This window comes from Scyliorhinus canicula, chromosome 9 (assembly GCF_902713615.1).
Source record: "Scyliorhinus canicula chromosome 9, sScyCan1.1, whole genome shotgun sequence".
In the NCBI taxonomy this organism is placed as follows: domain Eukaryota; kingdom Metazoa; phylum Chordata; class Chondrichthyes; order Carcharhiniformes; family Scyliorhinidae; genus Scyliorhinus; species Scyliorhinus canicula.
Window position 1 is genome coordinate 57,772,172 of NC_052154.1, and position 25,452 is coordinate 57,797,623.

The 25,452-nt window shown below is 43.6% G+C and overlaps 1 long non-coding RNA gene across 11 annotated transcripts in view; it reads right to left on the minus strand.

Annotated features, from left to right (window-relative positions):
* The window catches only part of LOC119971332, a 508,049-nt gene that overhangs the window by 83,104 nt on the left and 399,493 nt on the right, over nucleotides 1-25,452 (minus strand). For all 11 annotated transcript variants that reach the window (XR_005461812.1, XR_005461813.1, XR_005461817.1 and 8 more), the window contains 2 exons: nucleotides 22,566-22,661; nucleotides 19,099-19,168 (listed from right to left, as the gene is read on the minus strand). This is a non-coding gene — a long non-coding RNA (uncharacterized LOC119971332). The remainder of the gene's footprint in view (nucleotides 1-19,098; nucleotides 19,169-22,565; nucleotides 22,662-25,452) is intronic.

The following is a 25,452-nucleotide window of genomic DNA, read 5'->3' on the forward strand; positions in this document are numbered from 1 at the left end:
TCTGGTTTAGGTACTATCAGAGCAGGGGGCAGTAGAGCGGAGCTGCTGATTGGCTGTTCCGGGGAAATCTGCATACGTGCAGTGCGGTCAGCGTAATTTGAAGGTGGTTTGTGGAAGGGGCTGTTGTTAAGTGACAGTTAAACCTGATACACTTCCTCAGTGTTTCCCCCCCTACCACCTCCTCTAACCAAAAAAAAACAACCGCAGTCGTTGGGAAGCGGGAGCGGCCTCCGGATTTTCGGCGGTAGCAGGGGCCTGTCAGGAAAGTGAGTGAGTGCCTTTAAATTTGCTTACCTTTCAGCGGGAGCGGCCTCCGGATTTTTGGCGGGAGCAGGGGCCTGTCGGGAAGGTGAGTACCTGTATACAAGTCGGGCGGTTGCTAAACTCGAGACACTAGACTTGTAGTGTCCCCCACCCTTCCACCTCCTCTAACCAAAGGGGTTGAGGGAATATCAGGTAAGCTCTTCCTTTCTTTTTCTTGTTTTTGATCTAGAGGGGATGGCAGGGAAGGCAGGGCAATGTTCCTCCTGCAGAATGTTTGAGGTGAGGGACGCTGTCAGTGTCCCTGCTGATTTCATCTGTGGGAAGTGCACCCAACTCCAGCTCCTCAAAAACCGTGTTAGGGAACTGGAGCTGGATGAACTTCGGATCATTCGGGAGGCAGAGGTGGTCATAGAAAGAAGCTTCAGGGAGGTAGTTATGTCAAAGAATAAAGATAGATGGGTGACGGTGAGAGGGGCTGGGGGAAGCAGTCAGTACAGGGATCCCCTGTGGTTGTTCCCCTTAGTAACAGGTATACCGCTTGAGATACTGTTGCGGACGACGACTTACCAGGGGTCAGCCATGGGGTACAGGTCTCTGGCACAGAGTCTGTCCCTGTTGCTCAGAAGGGAAGGGGGAAAGGAGTAGAACATTAGTCATTGGAGACTCCATAGTTAGGGGGATAGATAGGAGATTCTGTGGGAACGAGAGAGACTCGCGGTTGGTGTGTTGCCTCCCAGGTGCCAGGGTCCACAATGTCTCTGATCGTGTTTTCGGGATCCTTAAGGGGGAGGGGGAGCAGCCCCAAGTCGTGGTCCACATAGGTACCAACAACATAGGTAGGAAAAGGGATAGGGATGTAAGGCAGGAATTCAGGGAGTTAGGGTGGAAACTTAGATCCAGGACAAACAGAGTTATTATCTCTGGGTTGTTACCCGTGCCACGTGCAAGCGAGTCGAGGAATAGGGGGAAGAGAGCAGTTGAACACGTGGCTGCAGGGATAGTGCAGGAGGGAGGGTTTCAGATTCCTGGACAATTGGGGCTCATTCTGGGGTAGGTGGGGCCTCTACAAACGGGATGTGAGCGGTAAGCGGTATACCTGTTACTAAGGGGAACAACCACAGGGGATCCCTGTACTGACTGCTTCCCCCAGCCCCTCTACACCTGGACCAGAGGGGTACTAATATCCTGGGGGGAGCTTTGCTAATGCTCTTCGGGAGGGTTTAAACTAGTTCAGCAGGAGATTGGGACCTGAATTGTAGCTCCAGTGCACAAGAAGCTGAGAGTAGTGAGGTCATGAGTAAGGTTTCAAAGTTGCAGGAGTGTACCGGCAGGAAGGAAGGTGGTTTATAGTGCGTCTACTTCAATGCCAGGAGCATCCGTAATAAGGTGAGTGAGCTTGTGGCATGGGTTGGTACCTGGGACTTTGATGTTGTGGCCATTTCGGAGACATGGATAGAGCAGGGCGAGGAATGGTTGTTGCAGGTGCCGGGATTTAGATATTTCAGTAAGCTCAGGGAAGGTGGTAAGAGAGAGGGAGGGGTGGCATTGTTAGTCAAGGACAGTATTACGGTGGCTGAGAGGACATTTGATGAGGACTCGAATACTGAGGTAGTATGGGCTGAGTTAAGAAACAAGAAAGGAGAAGTCACCCTGTTAGGGGTTTTCTATAGGCCTCCAAAAAGTTCCAGAGATGTAGAGGAAAGAATTGCAAAGATGATTCTGGATAGGAGCGAAAATAACAGGGTAGTTGTTATGGGGGACTTTAACTTTCCAAATATTGACTGGAAACACTATAGTTCGAGTACTTTAGATGGGTCCGCTTTTGTCCAATGTGTGCATTCTTCCAAAACTACATAACTCCTCATCTCTTACCATTAAAGATTGACTAGCTCCCGCATCTCTTAAAATTGTGACTTATTTACCTGCTCCTCCTGATACACGGGTAAGCTTTACCCACACAAGTACATTCTTCAAAGAGATCTGGCACCTTCTTATCAATTACCTCTTGATCAGGCTGTAGAATCTTTTGCACCTCCTTTGCTTCACTTGGGCTTTCCTTTACCACCTTCACAAACCCCACTGTCTTATCCTGTTTTACCACATCAGCCTTCCCAGTGCTTTTCTTCAACCACCAACACTGTGACTTTACATGTCCTAGTTTATTACAGTGAAAACATTTGAACATTTTCATTTCTTTTCCACCCTCCTGGATTTCTTTTTTAATCTGAGGTACACTCTCTTTATTATCTCCCATCTTTGCCTCTACCACTTGAGTATTTCTCATGTCCCCAGTTTCTATCCCTCACAGGTTGAAACTGATGTTGGAAATGAAGCTTTGACTTATGAACTAATTCATAATCATCTGTTTTTTCTGCTGTTAGTCTTGCACTTTTAACCCTCTGATCGTCCACATGAGTTCTCACTACATCAGGAATTGAAGTTTTAAACTCCTCCAAAAGTATAATTTCTCTGAGAGCTTCATATGTTTGGTCTATTTTCAAAGCCGTTATCCACCTATTAAAATTACTCTGTTTGATCCTTTCAAACTCCATGTATGTTTGACCAAATTCTTCCCTTAAATTTCTAAACCATTGTCTGTAGGCTTCAGGCACTAGTTCATATTCACCTAAGATGGATTTTTTCACCTCCTCATATGTCCCAGATACCTCCTCCAGTAGTGATGCAAACACTTCACTAGCCCTACCTACCAGCTTTGTTTGAGTCAGTAATACCCACATGTCCTGTGGCCATTTCATTTGTTTAGCCACCTTCTCAAATGAAATGAAAAAGGCTTCTACCTCCTTCTCGTCAAACCTTGGCAATGCTTGGACATATTCAAATAGATTCCCACCAAGCCTTCGACTTTGACGCTCTTTCTCACTATCCTTATCACTATCATCCAACTGTACGCTTCCCTTTGCGTCTGCCAATTTTAACTGACTGTCATGTTTCATGGCCATTTTCTGAAGTTCAAACTCTCTCTCTTTATTTTTTTCCCTGATCTGTATCTCTGTTTCTCTTTCTTTTTGTTCTGCTAGGGCTATTCTTTCATTTCTCCTTTCTTCTCTCTCCTTTTCTTTATCCTCTCTCTCTCTCTTTCTTTTTCCTCTCTATCTGTTTCTCCCTCTCTTTTTTTCCTCTCTATCTCTTTCGTATTCAAGCTGCTTTAATTCTTTCTCATGTTCCATTTGCTTAATTTGCAACTGAATTTTTGCCATTTCCAACGAGTCAAACTGTTTCTCAGGCCATTTTAAATGCTTAGCCACCATCATAAGTACCTAATCTTTTCGCATTTTGTCAGGTAATGCTAATTGCAATGTTTTTGCCAAATCTAACAGTCTGCTTTTAGTCTCTGTCTGCAAGGTACTGTGTGTGACGTCACCACCCCCAAAAACCTCTGAGTCTCGGAAAGAGCCATTGTCCACAACACACTCCCTACTTCAACTAGAATACCACACTTGAAAAGCAACCACAATATGCTCACCCCTCACTGTCTTTAAGTTCATTCAGCCAATACAATAGATGCCAGGATATGGGCCAGGATTTAGAGAACCCCAAAGTGTATCATGGAGTTCACCTGACCCACAACTTTTAATAGATTGTGGTATGGGGAGCACATGGCCCACTCTACAGCAGAAATGGTGTGGTACAGCAGAAATGGAAAAGTATCTTTTAAAGTAAAACAATGTTTATTCTCTGAACTCAAGTTAACCTTTTTAAACATGCAGTGAACATCTTAGCAACCATCAATTCAAATACAACCCCCAAAGAATACAACACTAATTAATCCTTTAAGTTTTCCTTTTAACATCCATAAGACTTAAAACACCTTTTAACAGAAGCACATTAGGTTTACATTCACTACTGAGAACATTTATAATTCTGAATTCATCAAATGATCAAGAGATAGTCTTTTCATGGCAGAGAGATCAACAGTACACCTGCTCTGTCTGGCTTCAGCTCCAACCCTGAAAATGAAACTAAAACACACCCTGCAGCCTGCTCAAAAAAGAAAGTAAAAAGCCGACAGACAGCCCAACTCCACCCACTCTCTGACATCACCGCAGTCGTAAACACCCATTTCTTAAAGGTACTCTCGCATGACAGGTTTAAGGAGCAAAGCTATTAAAAAGCGGTTATTCACCGAATCCAAGCTGACCTTAAAGAAAGCTTTGGATGTTGTATCCATGGAATTAGCAGCCAAAGAAGCTGAACAGTTGAGTTTGAGCACAAGAATTCACAAGATGTCGGCTGAAACTCAAACAGAGATTCGAACTTGCCATAGGTGTTCAAAATCTGGGCACTCAGCAGCGTATTGTTGGTGCAAAGACATCGTGTGCATGAATTGTGGTAAAAAGAGCCACATTGAACCTGCTTGTTGGAAAAAAAAAGCTTTAGGCAAAAGTTACACAAGGCAAGAGCTGAATAAACCAAATGGGAAACTGAATAAAGGAAAAAGCGCCGATGTGATACGAAAGGGACATGAGAAGAAACTTTGATGCGGCAAATATGTATCATAACACAGAAACATATATCATCGCCATTCTCACTGGATGCTAATCCCAAAGCACCAAATTTTAAAACTCAAGAAGGTTCATATTTTGTTAGGTGATGGTGGCCAGGCTATAATGTCGCGATATGTGTTTGACTTGCGCATTACGGAACCTGCCGCCAGTAGCTCCTATGCACCCGTGGGATTGGCCAGAAGAGGCCCGTCAACGGGTACATGTCGATTAAGCCACACTGCTTGAGGGGAAATGTTTCTCATTCTAGTCAATGTTGACTTGAAATGGTCTGAAGTTGCCATCATGAAGATAAGGTCAGCGGAGAAAACATTTGAGAGATTGGGTGAAATCGTCAGTAAATTTTGTTACTCTGAACAACTTGTGAATGACATTGGGCTGCAGTTCATTTCATAAGAGTTCACACACTACTTGAAGGAGAATGGAATTCAACATATCCGATCTGCTCCTTATCATTATGCCAAAAGTGGGCTGGCAGAATGTTTTGTACAGACGATGAAACATTCATTGAAGATAACTAGAGAACAAGGTTCATTGTCTAAATGCTTGAGCCAATTCCTGCTGACATACAGGAATACTGTGCACTCAGCCTCCCCGAACAGGCGCCGGAATGTGGCGACTAGGAGCTTTTCACAGTAACTTCATTTGAAGCCTACTTGTGACAATAAGCGATTTTCATTTTCATTTCATTTCAATAACCCAAGTGTTTCTGGCATTGCTAATGGTTAGACGTCAACTGCACACAGCATTCCATTTGCTAAAACCACCCAGACCAAAGAAATTATTGAGAAACGCAGCAGGATCAGGCCATACAGTGGAAGAACAAGGCGAAACGTTCTGTTTTTCACCAGTTTCAAGAAGTTCTGGCAAGGAACTATACCACAAGTGAAAAATGAATAACTGTCATTATTCTAGCACAGGCAGGACTGGTCTCCCACACCATACAAACCTGAGATGATATAATATGGAGCAGACATGTGGATTAATTTCTAGCAACAAGAACCAATCTGCCAGAGACAAAACCGACAGAGTCCAAATCAAGCTGTGCCAAGAGACAACCTGGACCTTCCCATGAACCTGACACTAATCAAATCAATTGGGGAAAACAATCCCTCAGTTGAGAACCAGATACCGAGTTCATCTCAGGACACCATGTTGACTCCGGTTAAGACGACTACGGACGACGTGCAAACCAAGGCAAAGACACCGGAGGTTGCAGCAAGCACTAAAAGGCGCCTGAGGTTCGTCATCAAACACACAGAGAATAACGGCCTCTGAAGCGTTTGACATATTGTTGATTAATTGTTAATGTTATGCTGTTTATTGTGTCAGGGACCTTTGTTTAAATGGGGAGAAAAATATTGTGTATTCATGGTATAGCTAGTGTTTCCGGTTTAGCTCTGTTGGCTGGACAGCAGGTTTGTGATGCAGAGGAAGGCCAGTGGCACGGGTTCAATTCCCGTACCAGCTGAGGTTACTCATGAAGTGGTTCTCAACCTTGCTCTTTGCCTGAGGTGTGCTGATCCTCAGGTTAAAGGGGAAAGCAGCCTGTGGTAATCTGGGACTATGGCGACATTTTTTTACTAAGTGTTTCCTTGCTAGTAGCCTTTGTGTTGTTATGTTACTTTGAGTAACATAAGTCGCTGCTTGGTGTAGGCATTGCTGAAGGATACTCTAGACCTTGAGGTAAGTTGAACGTATTTATTGAGCAATTAACAAAGCTCCTAAATGATTTCTACACTCTACTAATCTAACTCTAGTAACACAGCATACTCTACTAACTATATGAGCTTGCTCTAGACCATGTGCTATGCTGTGACGGTACTGTTAACCACACACGTCTTGCTCTCTAGGTTTCTGCCAGTGGAAGAGGCACCTTGTCCTATTTATAGGGGTCGTGTGGTGCCCTCTTGTGGTGATGCCGCCGCTCGGTGTCCTGATTACCCATTGGTTGTGTCTTGTTCTGATGACCCATTGTTTACGTGTCTGCATATCATTACATCCCTCTTTTCTTTTGATCCGCCTGTCTAATGTGGTAAAGGTAGCTAAGGTTGACAGTACTGAAGAAAACAACCTGATATGCATGACTTGTATATACAGTAGACATAAGAAGGCAAATGTTCATAAGTCCAGTCTCAGGAGTCTCCCTCTTATCCTTGATGACCTTGGAGAAGTGGCGGAGGGGATGCCGGTGTCTTGATAGATGTGTGGAAGTCATGACTGGTGGAATTGTGGTTTATGGTGTCTTGAGGTGGCGCTTCAACAGACAGAAGTGGAGGGGGAATTGGTCGTGGGTGTATGATTTTCCGAAGTGCCCTTCGATTTTGTCGCATGATGGTGCCGTCAGCCGTTTTTATCACGTAGGATCTGGGAGCGGCCTGCTGGATGATGACAGCTGGGGAAGACCACCATGAGGTGTTTTGATCCTGACAGTGTATGCTGGGGATAGCGCATCCAGATCGGTGGTATGTGTGTCATAGTTCTGTTTCTGACTGTCACAAAGCTGTTACATCTTTTGTAGTACCGGTAGGTGATCTGGGTTGGGCAGGTGTAGGGCTGGAAGTGTTATCCTCAGGTCCCTGTTCATCAGCAATTGAGCTGGTGACATGCCAGTTGATAAAGGAGTCGCCCAGTACGCTAGTAGTGCAAGGTGTATGTCGGAGGCGGAGTCCGAGGCTTTGTGGATAAGTTGCTTGACGATGTGTGCCCCTTTCCAACTTTGCCGTTAGACTGCGGGTAGTGCGGACTGGAGGTAACGTGCTTGAAGTTGTAACCTTTAGCAAACGTGGTCCATTCCCGACTGTGAAAACACGGGCCATTGTCGCTCATGACAGTATTTGGGATACCAAGCCGCGAGAAAGTCTCTTTGCACACTTTGATGACGGTCTTTGAGGGGAGGTCGGACAGCTTCAGCACCTCAGGATAGTTTGAGAAGTAATCAATGAGTAGGATGTAGTCGCGACCATTCGTGTGGATTAGGTCAATGCCGACCTTGGACCATGGAGAGGTTTCCAGGTCGTGTTGTTGTAGCGTCTCCTTGCCCTGTGCTGGTTGGAACTTCTGACAGGTCTCGCAGTCCAGGACCATGTCCGTGTGTCCTGGTTGATGTCGGTCCAGTAGACGGCCTGTCGGGCCCTGCATCTACATTTTTCTATGCCCAGGTGCCCCACGTGAATTTGCCGCAGTACCATGTGCTGGAGACGCAGCGGGATCACTATTCTGTCCATCTATAGCAGGATTCCGCTGATCAGCGTTAGGTCGTCTTTGACGTTGTAGAATTGAGGACATTGCCCATTCGGCCACTCATTGTTGAGGTTGTGGATGACTCACTGCAGCAGGGGGTCTTTGGCCACCTCTTCTCTGATGAGAACAAGTTTTTTGTTTGTTGCAGTGAGGTTGCTTGCGCACATTTGTACCTGCGATTCAATGTGCTGGAAGATCTCCAGTGCCTCACTCGGTGAGGTGACGGAGCGGGACAATGCATCTGCAATGATGTGCTCTTTGCCAGGCATGTACAACAGATTGAAATCGTAACTCCAGAGTTTGAGCAGAATTCTCTGCAATCGGGGCGTCATGTTGTTCAGGTTCTTTTGGATGATGTGGACAGGAGGTTTGTGATCTGTTTCAACGGTAAATGTTGGCAGGCCGTAGACGTAGTCATGGAATTTGAGGATGCCGGTGAGAAGACCTAAACACTCCTTTTCAATCTGCGCGTACCTGGTCTCGGTCGGTGTCATTGCCCGTGACGCGAATGCTACTGGGATCCATAATGATGTCGTTTTTCTGTAGCAGTACCGCACCAATGCCATCCTGACTCGCATCGGTCGAGATCTTAGTTTCTCGATCTGGGTCAAAGAATGCCAGGACGGGTGCAGTGGCGAGATTGGCTTTCAGCTCCAACCACTCTGTTTGGTGTTCTGTCTTCCACTCGAAGGCGGTTGATTTCTTGATCAGTTTTCTTCGGGATGTTTTGTGTGTGTGGCCAAATTCGGGATGAATTTGCCTGGGATGTTTACCACTCCAAGGAAGCGCGGTACTGCTTTCTTGTCCTTGGGGACTTTCATTGCCTCAATGGCTTTTATTTTGTCCGTGTCCGGGCATACACCATGTTTCGATATCTGATCACCCAGGAACTTTGGGACGTGGACGTCCCAAAGCAGCACTTGGATTTGTTCAGCTTGAGGCCATTCTCAGGTATGCGTCGGAATACACTCTTCAGTCGCGACACATGTTTCTCCGGAGTTGAAGACCAGATTATGACATCGTCAACATAGACACGAACCTCGTCTATTCCTTCCAACATCTGTTCCATGATGCAGTGGAATATTTCTGATGTCGAGATGATGCCAAACGGCATTCGGTTGTAGCTGAATCTGCCAAAAGGCGTGTTGAAGGTGCAGAGCTTTCTGCTGGATTCTTCGAGTTGAATTTGCCAGAATCCTTGGGATGCGTCCAGTGTTGTGAAGAAGCGCGCATGTGCCATTTCGCTCGTGATTTCTTACCTTTTTGGGATTGAGTAGTGTTCCCGTATAATGTTTTTGTTTAGATCCTTTGGGTCGATCAGATTCGTAGGTCCCCCAAAGGCTTCTCGATGCACACCATCGAGCTGACCCAGTTGGTTGGTTCAGTGACCTTAGAGATGATGCCTTTCTTTCGTAGGCTTGTGAGTTCTGCTTTTAGTTGGTCCCTCAGTGGAGCAGGGACTCTCCTTGGTGGCTGGACCACAGGTTTTGTGTCAAGCCGCAGTACAATCTTGGACCCGTATGGAAGTGTGCCCTTACCGCTGAAGACATCTGGTGTCGCCATCTCAGATGGCCACCTGCAAAGGACCATGGGAATTATGGCCAACCCAGGACTCAGAGCTTGTGTGTATATTTGCAACCCAGCTGGCTAGACGCGATCGAAACCCCCACTCGTTTGCATTCTAATGGCCCATTTCCCCAGAACAAAAGAACTGTACTCAGGTAACCGATACAGATGCAGACTAATCGGCGCCACTCCCTTTACTCAGGGAGCCCAAACAACCAAAGTCAAACGCCGCTAAGGACAAGCCCAGTCATCAAAGCACCCGCCCCTTTATTGGCCAAAATCGAAGGCAGTGATCGAAGCCTGTTGAATTATTGGGTCCAAGTTAAGGACCGCCCCAAAGAGCACGAAATCCCAGAGGGATCAGAGACACAGCCATGTGCTCGGTCTCTCTTGGATCCGGCCTATGCCAACCCAAGTGCAGCATAACGACCAGACAGACAAGTTCAAGATCAACGATCACTACCAGATGGATAAGCCCAGCAGAAACAGACAAAGTAAGCCCCTCTGGGTACAAGATAACATACATCAACCAGCTCAAAGTCTATGGAACCCAATGTAGCCACTCCCACCACATCTCCCGAGGAATAGCAGATGATTCCACCCCGCCCATCGACAACCTAGTCCAACCCTCCCCCAGCCCTGACAGCACGTCCACACCCACAGACCCGACCTTGTCTCCGCTCACAGGTATGACCTTCCACCTTGAGCTTGACTCCGACAACAGCGCCAGCCTCCCCGAATTGACCACGATCACTGACCACTGGCACAACCTCCCCGGCCCCAGTCACGCCAGCCCCCGGTACCACGACCAAGACATGTTTGGCCCCCTGTACCCCCTTCCACAGCCAGAGCCACCGCCACCGCCGGACAACAGTAACTTGCCCTTCACTGCCACCGCCCCTATGCCTCGTGACAAACGAACCCCTTTTTGGCACCGCAACAACTCTTGTAGACTGGTTAGACATGACGATTCGGATTCCACGACGGCCCACGCGGCCATGGCACAAAAACAGCAGACAGGAGTCTGGCAAACGGGAGATGGTGATGATTCAGATTCTGACTCTGGTTATGGTAATCTTTTTACAAAGCTTTTTGATACAGAACCCTGCGGTGTCCAGATAATGAGAAAAAGATGCCGCATAAGATTTACGGTGTCCTACTTTCTGATGGAGCCTGCCCGCCTATTTATTTTCCTTCTTTCTTTCTTCTGGTTTTACATGGTTTTAATTAATATCGGCCTGACACCCAATTTCTTGATACAGTCATAGTTACTCTTCCGACGCCATTTACTGACCAATGGCCATTAAAGGAACAATTGTTGGATCTCACATGTGTTACAAATTCTTTCCGCTCGTTTAGGTCATCCAGGTAGGGAATAACGGCACGAAACCCAGCCCTGCCTGAGGACCCCAAATGCATCCGGTCAGTTAAGCTCAGGTAGTGGAGCAACGACACTGATCATCGCCCTACCCGGGGATTCCACCCATTCTTGCCCTCCGCGCTCACACGCACCTCATGTTCCCGTCACTTCGAGAACTCTGGAATGGCTCTTTACACTTTTCACTGTCTTTGGCAGGTCTTAGTTTCCCTTCTCTGCTCTTTTATTGTGGTTTAAATAATGTCCTTTGCCACAGTCTGTACACTCATCCCTTTACCTTCCGCGATCCTCTGGTCGTACTGCACCTGCTATTTACATATTTGACACACTTGGTTGCCACATATGCTGCTACACACGAACTACCTCTGGACCCTGGGACGACAAAACTCTATAAAACTGGCCGCCCTAAAATTTGGCTAGTAAGATGAGCCTCAGCCATCACTGGTTGCAGTAAAGGACAGACTGGACGGAGAAATTATCCGCCCACTCCCCGCATTGACCACCAGCTGCAAGAATCTCTGCACTTACAAAGAATTTTTTTTTTGGCAATGTCTTGTCTCTCAAAATGTTATTTCAAAAAACAAAAATGAGGGAGTCACACATGGTGACGATTCTAATGGGTACTTGAAGTTAAGGAGAGAAAGACACATAAACGTGATATTAACCGAAGATAATAACAGATATTATGCTTGCACCCCCAGGAATATACAGAAAACAGAAGACAGAAGACAAGATGAAGAGAGGACTGATGACCTACATTGTGATCATCGCTAGACTCCTACAACTGCGCGCGTTACAAGCCTCTGTACCACACACCACACCAGCCCTGAACACCACCGCACAACGTGATACCCCTAGCCCGGACACCACACCACACATAGAGATAGACACTGAAACCACCCACTTGGTGCGAAAACATTGCCAAATTGTACACCCTTTCATACACAGTAGAGGCCCTTCTGGTAATTGCAGAATCTGCAGTGTCATCCAGATACTTAGACTGTAAATGACGAAAAAGAGTCTCCCACTCCCCGATATATACACACCGAACCCCCTTCTTTGGAATTCACCCAACTCAACAAACGCTGTAATCGCTGATGAAAACAAAGACTGTATGCCTCTCTAACTTTGATGGATTAAGTAGGAATGTGACGCTGCTGTTTTGAAATCTTATATTGTACATAAGTTCTTTCTGATATTTGCCAGCGGCATGAGAGTAGCTTAGATAGTGTTAGTTAGATATTAAATAGTGCGGAAGAGTGAAATGTTTTATAGTGACCCGTTAGAAATTATGAATGTTTGATGTGTCAATAAAAATCTCAGGTAAATGCTCCAAAAACATAGGACAGATTAGTGTAGAACCTGTCCTTGACCAAGGATAACCGGCACACCAGGGATGGATAAGGGATCAACAGTGTGATCCAGCACACTTAGCGTTCAGGATCAAGAGGACGGGATGTAACCATCTCAGATGGCCACCTGCAAAGGACATGGGAATTATGGCCAACCCAGGACTCAGACAGACTCAGAGCTTGTGTGTGTATTTGTAACCAAGATAGCGAGACGCGATTGAAACCCCCGCTCGTTTGCATTCTAATGGCCCATTTCCCCAGAACAAAAGAACGGTACTCAGGTAACCGATACAGATTAATCGGCGCCACTCCCTTTACTCAGGGAGCTCAAACAGCCACGGTCAATGACCGCTAAGGACATGTCCAGCCATCAAGGCACCCGCCCCTTTATTGGCCAAAATCGAAGGCGGTGATCGAAGCCTGTCGAATTATTGGGTCCAAGTTAAGGACCGCCCAACGAGCACAAATTCCCAGAGGGATAAGAAGAGACACAGCCATGTGCTCGGCCTCTCTTGGATCCGGCCTATGCCACTTCTTCCACCCAGTCACGCAAGATCTGGACAAAGGCCTTGTCCATCTGCATAGAGCCGGTTGCTCTGAAGTTAAGCATAGGTTATTGTAGTTTTTAGGTGTAGTTTAACTTGTAGTGTTTTGTGTTGCATGTCAAAGTAATCCTTGTGTGTAAATAAACCACCTTTGAACTTGAACTGACTAATGGTTGTGCGGGGTAAAGCCTTGTGGTGGTATCATTTGATACCTGGCGACTTTAAAGAGCATCATTATTAATTGGCAACATTATTGGTGATTCTGGTGCCGATTGGCAATATTATTGGCAACATCTGATGGGACTCAAATTAGAAGTGATTTTGTCACTCCGAGAGAACCCACAAACTTTGAAATCCACCTACTGGACGCAAGTATCCTAGAGAAAGGGAACTGTAGTGACATGTATGACCGACTGGTAGATAGGGACGACACCGTACTGGACGCAACAAGAAGGAAATGGGAGGACGACCTGGGGATGGAGATAGGGTGGGGACTCTGGAGCGAAGCACTGCATAGGGTCAACTCCACCTCCACGCGCGCAAGGCTCAGCCTGACGCAACTAAAAGTGGTACATAGAGCCCACTTAACGAGAAACCGTATGAGTAGGTTCTTCCCGGAGGTGGAGGACAAATGTGAGCGGTGCCAGAGAGGCCCGGCCAACCACGCCCACATGTTCTGGTCTTGCCCCAGACTTGTGGAGTACTGGACAGCCTTCTTCGAGGCTATGTCCAAAGTGGTGGGGGTGAGGGTGGAGCCATGCCCGATAGTGGCGGTCTTCGGGGTTTCAGACCAGCCAGATCTATTCCTGGGGAGGAGGGCGGACGCCCTTGCCTTTGCCTCCCTGATCGCCCGCCGTAGAATCCTGTTTGGCTGGCGGTCAGCAGCACCGCCCAGAGCTGCAGACTGGCTGTCCGACCTCTCGGAATCTCTCCAAATGGAGAAAATCAAATTCGCCATCCGAGGGTCGGACGACGGCTTCCACAGAACGTGGGAGCCATTCATGCAACTGTTCCGGGACCTGTTTGTGGCCAACGTACATGAGGAAGAATAGTCGGGTGGCCAAGAACCAGGGGGAAATGGACGGGAATCGGGGGAAGGTAGCCGGGGGGAGGGGGGGGGGGATACGGGCTCGGTATGGGGATTTGATGGCAAGCCAAGGCCCAAAACCAAACTATAAATAAATGCCTATAAACATGTGCCTCGGCCATATTGGGGAATGTAAAATATTTTTCTGGCTAAAGGGGGCGGCCACAATTATTGTTATGAAGATGCTTACCTGTAAATATTCATGTTAAATTTTTGTGTTTTCCTTTTTTTTCCTTTTTTTTTTTCTCTCTCTCTAATAACTTGTAATTTGTCATATATAAAATATGAAAACTCAATAAAAAAACATTTATAAAAAAAACTTTGAAATCCAATTGCGTGAAAGAGAAAGAATCACAAGTGCAAGCCCATATTTGATTTTTAGCAATTGCTCTCGCAGAGGATCAGAATGGATTCCAAAAACGATTTGGTCTCTAATCATGGAGTCAGTTATGTCACCGAAGTTGCAGGATTGCGCGAGCAGTCTAAGGTTAGTAAGATAATTATTGAAGGATTCATCTTTACCTTGCATTCTTTTTTAAAAAGATGTAGCGCTCAAACATTCCATTCGTGTCAACCTCGCAGTGGCTATTGAATTTCTTCAGGATAGTTTGGTATTTCGTTCTGTCCTGCCCTTGTGTGTATTGAAGTGAGTTGAAGATCTCTATCACATGGTCACCCCAGTGGTCAGCAGGAGAGCGATCTTCCAAGCATAGGTCGCGCCGTTCAAGCCAGGTGCTTCGACATATAGTTGGAATTTTTGTTTAAATGAACGCCAGTTAGCACTAAGATTACCGGTGGTCCTGAGTTGATGAGGAGCCTGTATCTTGTTCATCGTGCCTGGATTCGGTTGCTGTTTGTCGGAGTTTGTCTCTGACCTTGCTGAGTTGAACTAGGTAGATTGAGTAGCCACTCCTGTACCATGTGTTGTTATGTTAACATAAGCCGCTACTTGTGTTGACACATGTCTTGCTCTCTAGTGGAAGAGACTGGGCCTGTGTGCCTTGTCCTTTTTATAGTGGTCGGCGGTGCCCTCTTGTGGTGATGCCACTGCTGGGTGTCCTGATTACCCATTGGTGTGTCCTGTACTGATGATCCATTGGTTACGTGTCTGCATATCATTAAGCCTTGCAGTGGAACAAGGGCACATGACATCATCTTTGGACCTTGGCGCGGACAAATGGGCAGTGTAACATAGCAGCCTGTAGTGTTCACATCTCCTGAATAAAGTTCTTTGTTTGAACCTCTGAGGCCTGCAGACATAGTCTTAAAACCACCATAGCTGGCACAGTGAAAAGTGCGTGAGGATGAGATTGAGGATCTGAATGTAAGATCTGACTGCTGGGGAAGCGATACATTGAGCAACATGATGTCCTGTGAGGAGGCATTCATTAATCTTGACCATCCACATGACATCACTGAACCTTCTGCTGCACAAGCCCTCGAAAGCAAACCTATTGCATCAACCTCCTTTACCACCTTCTCCCATTTTCTTCAGAGGGCATTTTGTGATGACGTCTGGCCTCCTCAGGAAAATCTGGGCTCTCTCCTGTCAATGTCCATGAGAATGGCCTCCAGTGCACGTGAAGCAGAATACCCGCTCTCTGCCACGGTGCTCCATTTTCTTTGTTTCTAAGTCTTGCCAATTGCAGTACTAGTACTTAGTAGCAACTTCTTTTCTGTCAGTGCAACACCACTTTTCGAGGGAAACTTTGCCTTTAAGAGCTGTAGGCTACCCAAAGGATCCTGTGTTTGCCAGCCAGCCAGTAGAACAGGTCATCTTGACATTAAACAAAGCCAATTTCATAGGTCTGAAAGGAGGTCTGGTAAAAAGACTAAAAGGTATGGTGATAAATAAAAAACGGGAGGACACAAGGAAGTTGCAAAGAAATAGAGACACATTCAGTGAGTGGGAAACAAGGTGGCAACGGAGAATAAATGTGGGGAAGTGTGGGGTTATTCACTTTGGTCGTAAGAATAGAAAAGCACAATATTATTATTTTTGAAAGGTGTGAAACTTGTAAATGTTGATGGACTCGGGTGTATTCACACAAAAAAAATCAGAAAAGTAGCATACAGGTACAGTATTATGCCAAGTTCTTGTCCTGCAAACTTCATTGAATAATATGTGCCAGTCAAAGAGGAAAAGAAAATCAGGGTCTGTATTTCCTTGTAGACGAAGTTTGATCAGCAAGTAATGGCTATCAACCAAGAGCAGCACAGTGGACTGACATCTTGTTTGGGAATCAATTCTCAAAATCTACACACACACTGGAATCAATTGAGAAGGATTAAGTAAGACAGATTAACGACATTTTCATGAACTCCTTAACTCACTTATTTGGAGTCCTCTGCATTGTTCTGGTTGTACACCCACCTCAATTTATATCAGAATTTACAGAAGACATACTGGAAACAAACACGATAAGCCTGCTTTTCATCTGGCCATAAAGATATATATATGATATTTAATGCATTTGCCTCTATTTATATTGACATATCTTTAATTATATTGTCTCTTCTTCTTAATAAATGGATTGTATGCATTCATTATTTTCTGGGGAGTCACAATAAGATGTGACATCTCCAAGCATTCAAACAAAAATGAGTTTTATACCTTTGTCAAGTCCAAACTTTTGTTGTGCAGTCTCCTATTATGCTGCCTTTCCTCATATTCAGAATACTGTGCAAGGTTTCAGCTCTGTTTGTGGCTTTATAGTTTCTTAGACACTTCTGTCACAAATGCTCTTTTAATAGTCATTACCTCCTATAGAGATTCAATTTTGCAGCAGTAAAATGTATCTTTTTATTTGGGCTGTCAAGTAATGCCACCTATTTCAGTATGATTACAGTAACATTTGCCTATTAACTATCTAATGAAAGACGGGCTGCAAATGCTTTGTGAAGTGCTGCCGCCTGTGGCCACTGAGTCATTAACTTTCATTTATGTGCAGGGGAACTAAAACGGCAATTATACCAAAACGGCACAATACAATCTAAATCCCATTCACGCTCCCTACTCCTCTTCCAAAACGAGATCATTCATTTGGTAGAAGAATTTTTGAAAGATTTACTAATATAAGCAATTTATTTCCTTCTTTAAACATCTTGGGAACTGGTTCTAAAATATTTAAAGCAAAAATAAATCCATGTAATAGTATACTAAATTCAGCACTCAAAAGGGAGCTGCATGGCAACGATACACCATTAATATTTTTTATTACAAGGCATATTTATTTCTACTGTTGTATTGCATGATCTTTTCAAGCCGTTAGCTTCAAAAACCTAAATATTTTTAGACAAAAGAACAAATGCAACTCTCTCTCACTTACTCCAAACATTATTTGAATGCTTAACATATTAAAGATAATTTACTTATTTTATCAGCAGAATTACATTATTGTCTTAGATTATGTTCTGAAGATTTTTTTCGACCAGTTTGTGAAAATGGGTATATAAAAATAAACTCGTTCCTAATTCTTGAAAAATCAACATTTCAATGAAGAAACATCAGCACTTGGAAAATCAAAAATACATTTGTCTATCAGTGTGACATATCATTATCTACTGAAAATCCAATATCGGAAGACAATATAAAATATTGTTTTCAATTTTTACCAGTTACAAATGCTTGTATCAGTTTCAAATGCAAAAGAATTTCAAATGACATGGCGCAAAAACATTTGCTGAATTTTCACTCATAGCTCAGAAAAACAGAAATCACAACAACATATTTTACCAACTGTAACTACAAAGTATTCTTAATTAATTTGCCTGGAAAGTCTCCCCTACATTCTAATGCAAAATGCAAGCAGTTATCAAATCCAAAAGACTATTCAGTTCAACACTATACCCCTTCTTAACTGAAAAGATAGTTTAAACATGCAGCCATACACAACAATTTCTCATTGAGTGCCAAATTTAGTACATAGTGATACAAAAGCTGAGATTATCCCCCTCTGTTAAATACTTAGAAATCAAAAACCAAACTGAGCAAGAAACTAGTATAAGATTATGATAACAGGATCATGTTCAGTTATAAAAACAAGTGTCCAAACTTCTCTCATGTCACTTTCTTTACAGGGCCTCTCCCAGGCAGTGAAAGGACTCATTTGAATGTGTGTAGTAGCTCATTTTGAAACCATCCCTTTGAACTGGATTCATGGGGTATTTGCATAAGAAGATTTCAGTGAGGAGAATGAGCTGGTACTGCATCTGGTCATTAATATGCTTGGTAATTCTGCATATTGTAAACTCACTGATGCATCACTAAAGACTCAAATTCAAGGACAGCGATCCCAATGCTATTGTTTAATGATTTTTTTTCTGTAAGGACTGAATTTTCTTAAAGTGTTTACTTGGTGAGCACAGTAAGTACAAATTACATACTCATATGAAAACCATGACTTAGAGCTTGCTGGATATAAATTAAACATGAACTAAGAGGCAATGAGCATGATTTAATATATGTTAGCACTGGTGGTAATTGCTTAGTGCCTGCGACTCCAGTGCAAATGAATATTTGCATTCAAAAATATCCTGAATATAATGTAATGTTTTCTCTTTATGGTGCATCTAATAGTTTGTGGTTCACTTCTGTTGTGGACTGTGACTTTCCAGTGCTATAACAAAAAGAAAATGTTATTCTGCTATAAAAGTTTCTTAATGCTGTCAAAATAAGACTAAGAAGTTAATGGAATAACCCAGGAGCTTTGCCTCTAACTTTCAGTATAGAAATAATTCCTGATTTATATAACATTTGTGAGCATTATGTGTATGTTTTTTGCTTAAAGTGTTGAAACGATTATTATTTTAAAAAGTACAGTGAGGCTAAAAGGTGCAGTGGCTCCTTAATTTACAAGTCTTATCTCAGATTGTTCCTCTCCAACAATGTTCCATTATTGATTTATGTCAGAAGTCGCACAAAAATATTACATGCCCTAGGCACTCTTCCACTTTGCAACGGTGTCAAATATAAGGTGACGTTCGGGGCTCCAGCGTAATCAGACGTACATTCTACCTTAAGATGACACAGGCGCTCTTTCAAATATTAAATTTTAGTTGATGCACAATGTTACATGCCATTTATTTGACAACAGGGCCTCAATAAGCATTTTAAAAACCACAAATTTCTCATACTTACAAACTGATTTATGTTATGCTGAAGACAATTCATCCCGTGAATGTGAAGTGATCCCGATAGGACAGGTCACCTAAGTGGGTACAAAGCGTTTTATTTTGGTGAAGCAAGGTAGAGGGGGAAAATATATTAGTTTCAAAAGTTATGAGAAATAAATTCAAAATAAATACGCAGGGCAGTGAATGCTTTTTATTGCCCTATTTTGTTTGGACCATTAGATTGTGTCTTTGCACTAAAGTATTGTCACAGGTCCCATCAAGCCATCCAATCTGAGGGCAGAGTATTCTTTTTTTCTCACTCTACAACCCTCAGAGAAGACATCAAAGAACACAGAGATGTGCTCTTTGTTTTGTTTGGTTCCTGACTCTCAACATGTGGTTTCGTGGGTCTGAACATCGGCACCTTTTAACCTATTCTGTTCAGCTTAGCCATCAGCTTCAATTGAGCATTAGTGAAACTATAGTAACCAATAATCTCCCCATAGCTGAATAGAAACTATGTATCTTGTCACACAAAAACTGTCCGAACATCACGGTCCCAGACAAGTTTCTTTACAGGCACTTGGCTCCCTTCATCGAAGCCCAGCCTGCTTCATTGAAAATGTGTCAAAACCCTTTGCCTTCTGCAATGCTATCTGCGTTAATGGTAATTTATATTTAACAAACACGACGTTGTTCCCTGCAAGACACAGGCATCTGATTATCTATCACAAATGTTTTCATCAAGTCACAAATGGAGGCTTTAGTAAGGGTGAGAAAAAGGCAGAAAGCCTGCAGGAGAGCGTCCGAGCCACTGGAAGCTTCCGAGAGAAAAAACACTATTTTTTTTTTCCTGCATGTGTTTGTCACGATCAACCACAGTGCCATGAGCAGCAGGATGCTGCCAACTGCTTTAACAACCCTGGTTTCATTAAGAGGAGCAAACAGTGCACAGTGATTCTGGATTGCAGCACACAGCCAGCAAGATGCAGGCTTCTCCCTGAGCCTGGCTGGATCTGAGGGCTCATCACACCAATGAGTAATTAAACCAGCGCTTCTACAGCAACTGTCATTTTCCATTTTGGGGCTTCTGCTGAAACAGTGTGGCAGCAAGTGCCTGAATGTTGACCTGACATAATTTGGCAACTGCCAGGCGTCTGCTCCTGGCAGTTTGGCATATTTGGTCATTTAGTAGGTCCTTGTGAAGATCAAAAGGGTTAAGATTTTTTCTCTTAAACAGCAGGGAAAAGAACATCAAAAAGGTGTAAATTTCATTTCCCCAGTTTTGATTAAGTCAAGCATGAAATGAAATGTAATACTCTCAAGTGGCAAGGGTTTACACTATTGATGTTGTTACTTCTGCTTCAGGAAGCCCAATCAGCCGACAGCAAGTTGAACAAGCTAACTGAGAGTTTAGGGTGGCCAGATGGAGGGTTTTACCATGTCTGAAAAGAAAGCTTAGTGCTCCCTTCTTCAAGCCAAGTCAATGCCAACTGTGTGAAATCCTGGCCCTACTACACTCTGCTTTTCATAGCTGGTGGCTAGCACCATACGTGTCTGATAAAATCCCACAAGGAAAAAATAAAAAGGGCTGAATAAATACTTTTTTTTTGTGTTTAGTGTTATTCCAGGAGGGCAGGGTTTAAATAATCTCCTGCAAGAATAACAGGTGGAGTCGGGATTGTGAATTAATCTATACTGTTTTACTGTTGATTTGTTACCGTCCTTTGACCTCATCAGATTTAAAAACATTTAAAGTGATGTGCAAATAATGAAAGAGGTTGAAGGGCTAATGCATATAATAGTGTTTAACTTTAAATTTGCTGAATTAAACTCCGATTGTCGCAAGTTGGGCAATAAGTGACTAACAATTGCAATAATCTTGTAACTGAAGGGTCTTACTTTTTTGTAACAAACTTTCTTTAAAATTTCCGACCGATTTTCTTTATGTGGGCTCATTTGGACCACTTGTTCCCACTCTTGCGTTCTTAAATCTTATGCTGCCACCACTATAGAGTTGGAAGCAGAATAGAGTGGCTTTTGTAAAGACTTAATAGAATCTTTAACGCTTCTAACAATCCACTCCCATTGAGTTGCATTAAGTAGATATTATGGTGGGACAAAGAGCTAAATAGCTCAACATCAACCTCATTAGGCATGCAGGCAGGCCTTGAACCATTTCATGCTGAAGCCTATTGTTAGTGCACACACCAGGTGAGCTTTAAATTGCAAATGATACCCTGAAAAGGCAAGAGAAGTGTTGGAGAATAGGCCTTGCAAAAGGAAAATGGTTGCAGAACAGAAGAAAATGAAAGCCATTGTTAAAACTGCTCTGACCGTGGCAAATGCAATACATCATGGCATGAAGAAACTGAATGCCGCACTTGGGACTTCTTGCATTTTCGTGACTGTAGTTTACTTTACTGTGCGAAATAAACTAAAGATAGAATATAAAAATAAACCGAGCACTCACTGAAATCAACTCCAAACAAAACAAAATAGCCAAATAGAGATAGCAAAACAATAATCCACTGAACAGTATTATATGTAAGGCTTTTCATGTCATCAATTTGAAATGCTGAAGATTACCTCTCCTGAAATAAATATACTTATGCATGTATACCAAGCCTAATCGCTTCTCAGATCAACATATTAATAAAATGGTCTCTGAAGTATTGCTTGTAACTGCAAAGTGTTTTAGTAACTGACATTAAGATGCTGAGCCACTGAAAACATATTCCCAGGCAGAGCCCTTCTCTGTCACCTTAGCGGATGAATAATTGTGCCTTTGCATATTCCTTGTCATAAATGGCAGGAATGAAGGGACCCGGAGGAATGCACTGGCAAGATTGGTGCCATACAAGCAAAGTAAATTAAAACAAGGATTATACTAAACATGATTGGGGATGACAAGCAGGGCAGTGGTAGCCACATCATGTCGCTTTTTGCCCATATGGTCTTTACAAGGTCCGTATTTGTTGCTCTTAATATAGTTTGCTTCAGTAAAAAGTGTCTGAAGAACAAAAATGCATGGGCCCTCTTGCCTGAAGGTTTTGTGCACTTGCTAACCTTTGGTTAGGCACATGAAAAAAGATGGATGATGATCTTTGATTCCAAATGTACATTAGTCATTCCGGCAGTGCCGGGAAAACAGTTTGAATTACACTTAACCATCAGACTTTATTTGGCCAATCTTGACTTCTTGTGGTTAAATGCATTTTGCTGACAGGAATAAATGAGGCTCATCTGTAAATTATTTGGGAGGGATTGAAACAATCACTTGATAACCAGCACTAATGAAGAGCTTCTTTTTAAGGCCTCTTGAAAAACAACCACTGCTCCTTATCAGAGACATTATAATCACATCAACATTTATTTCCTTGCAACACTGATCTTTCGGCACTTCCACTGGCCCATATCAAACTTTCAGGATGCAGCCTATTAGATCAATAGCCAGATTAAAGACATCATCATTGGAAAAACAAGACTTACCCCCCTTGTTTATATGATTTGTTTGAGGGAGATACTGCACTTCAGCCACAGTTGTCCATCAGGGGCGGGATATCATTGGATGTCAGAAGAATTCAACTGGGGTGGAGCAAACACAAAGGAAATTTTGATGAAAATAAGCACATTCTCATGAGAAAGGCCTAATCTTACTCGCAGAAAATATTTATATCAATACATTTTTAGATCTTGTTGCCCACAACCTACAGAAAGAACTGTTTAAAATAGGCATATCAAATGAAGTAACTGGAAATGACAGTGTTTCAGCCTGCACAAATCCCAGTAAAATAAACGGAGGTCCACCCTCTCACTTCTAAAAAATCTGTTTGGATATGTGGATGGGTTGGCTGTGATCCTTTTTCCTAATTTCCTTTCATTCCTGTGGGGGTTTTCTTTAATCTAGTCTGCTGCATTCTCACCTCCAGCCTGATCCTCCCAGGACTGCTATATGATCGCAGTGGATCATTATCCTCCCAAGCACAGGGGTTTTCCCTTCATTAATTTCTCTAAGAAGATTACAAAGTACATGTTTGTTGTTGTTTACGCATCTGATTTCCCTAAGCACTTTGTTTTTCCAACTGGTTTACACTTTAATGCCCTTGATTGAATTTCAACGACAAAGGATCAACTTCACTCACTCGTGCTCCTGGAAGGGTTGGGAACAGCTTCATATATAGGTTTAGCACTGTGCAATTTTTTTCCATAGAAAATTGACTGTGATTCCTAAGGGAGTGCTCAAAGACCAATATGCCATTTATTGTTAAACTGAGACTGGACCATAATCATGGAGTCAAGGAGAAAAAAACTCATTCACTCTGAACCTTCAAGACTGTTTCTTTGCTGTATCCAGGTCAGATAGCAGCAAACTTCAGAGACCGCATGGTATATTGCCCATTATCATTCGGAACAAAAGCTCTCTATTCAAGTCTCCAATATTGTTGGATAAAATTTGCAGAGCAGGATCACCTGCCATTATGGATAGAGTATTTTAAATAATTGGTGGTGGCAGCGGTAGGGGTAGGATGGGGTTTGTTAAAAGAAATCCAACTCTCAAAGTTTTTTATATTAACATTCAGTGGGCATCCCTAACAGACCAGACCTCCAAGATTTTCCATTCAATTATCTCAACCCCTCCCTTGGTTTAATCTACCCCCCCCCCCCCCCCCCCCACCACCCCCAACTGTTGCTAACAAACAGTTTCATGGACATCTGCAGCTCTCCCATATCTCGCCCAAATGGTCATTCTTCGTATGTGTGTGTTGGCAGGCAGTTTCACCATAAAGGCTTTAAACTGATGGTGACACATGGATACTTTCCATTAGAGATCACTCAACCGCGATCAGATGAGGGAATTTTGATTGACTGTTCACCTTGCTGAGCAAGTGACAGCAAGGCCAAGTGCAGCATCCAAACCACCACTTAACCCTAGTTCAGCTTGCTCATTGCAACCCAGGAATTAAGCCTTGGGCCCTCCTTGCTATCTGCCTTAAAATCACACCAGGCAATGCTTTGGCCCACTCGGCTGCTGACAGAGACTGAACCACATGATTTGAAATCTATCAAACCCAATAACCATGTTTCTGACTCAACTACATGGACTCTCCCATGGTTTGGGAATAATGTTAACAAGCTGGCAAAACAGTTGTCAGTCAGAAAGTTTGCTTTTTCAGCCAAGAAAGATTCAGAATAACAATCATGAATATTTTGCTGACTTCTTTGTGCAGCTGTTTGAGCTGCTGAGACTTACAGACTGGGCAGGTCATAGGTTTGATTCTCTGTTTATGTTGAATGAGCTCTCTTCAGCCAGAGTGGCGGCAGTCAACAAGACAACTGGCCTCAACACTTGTCACTCGGGCAGAGAACATTAGCCAGCACTCCTTGCCTTTATCAACATTCTTTGAAGTCTGTTGCAAGTGCCTCTGTCTAGGTAGCAAATTAAAAGTATGATGCCGCTATGGTGGAATAGCCCACTAACACTCATGATCCAGGCTCACCCATTGTGATGGAATGTGCGGACAAAAGTTTGTATTGTTTGAGACAGACCTTAATTGAAGAAGGAAGCTGAAAAGGGAAACAGGGAAAGGAAACAGACTCCTCTCCCCCCCACCCCTAATTTTAAGGAAATTAAAACTGAAATTGCAATTGGAAACTAAAACTTCGAAGGAGCTGAAACTGACTTTAAGATATAAAAGGATGCAGATCAATCCAAGCCCAGTGGAAGTTGATGAATCCAATGGTACAGCGCAGGGAAGCAGAAGACGATAAAGGACAGATGCAGAAGCGGTGAATAAGCAAACACACAGTTGCTGCAGCTGTTTTTATTGCTTGAAGCTAACATTGGTGGATCTGTGCCATCCAGACTGAGTTGAGGGGGTTCTGCAGACATGTACTAATTTGATGAAGACTGTGCCAGTGGAACCTGGATTGGTGGTGCGTTGCTCTCAGTTGGGGGTCAGGCTAGCTCCTAGAAGGAAAGGAGCTGAAATACTCTGTAAGGAAGAGAGAATGTTGAGATTTTTGTGACTGAGTTTGATGACATGAGCCACTTCAATAGATCTGCCATAGTTGCATCTGCCATTCAATGTGTAATTTATAGTTTATAATTAACCACAGTTTGCATGAATTCATGTTTAACTTATGTTGATTCTGGGTTTTAGAGTATGGTTGGTTCCTGTTTTATCATAGAATCCCTACAGTACAGGAGGAGGTAATTTGGCCCATTGAATCTGCACCGACCTTCCAAAAGAGCACCCTACCTAGGCCCACTTGCCCGCCCTATCCCCGTATCCCCTCCTAACCTGCATATGTTTGGACTGTGGGAGAAACCCGTAGCACCTGTTGGAAACCCATGCAGATTGAGGGAGCATGTGCA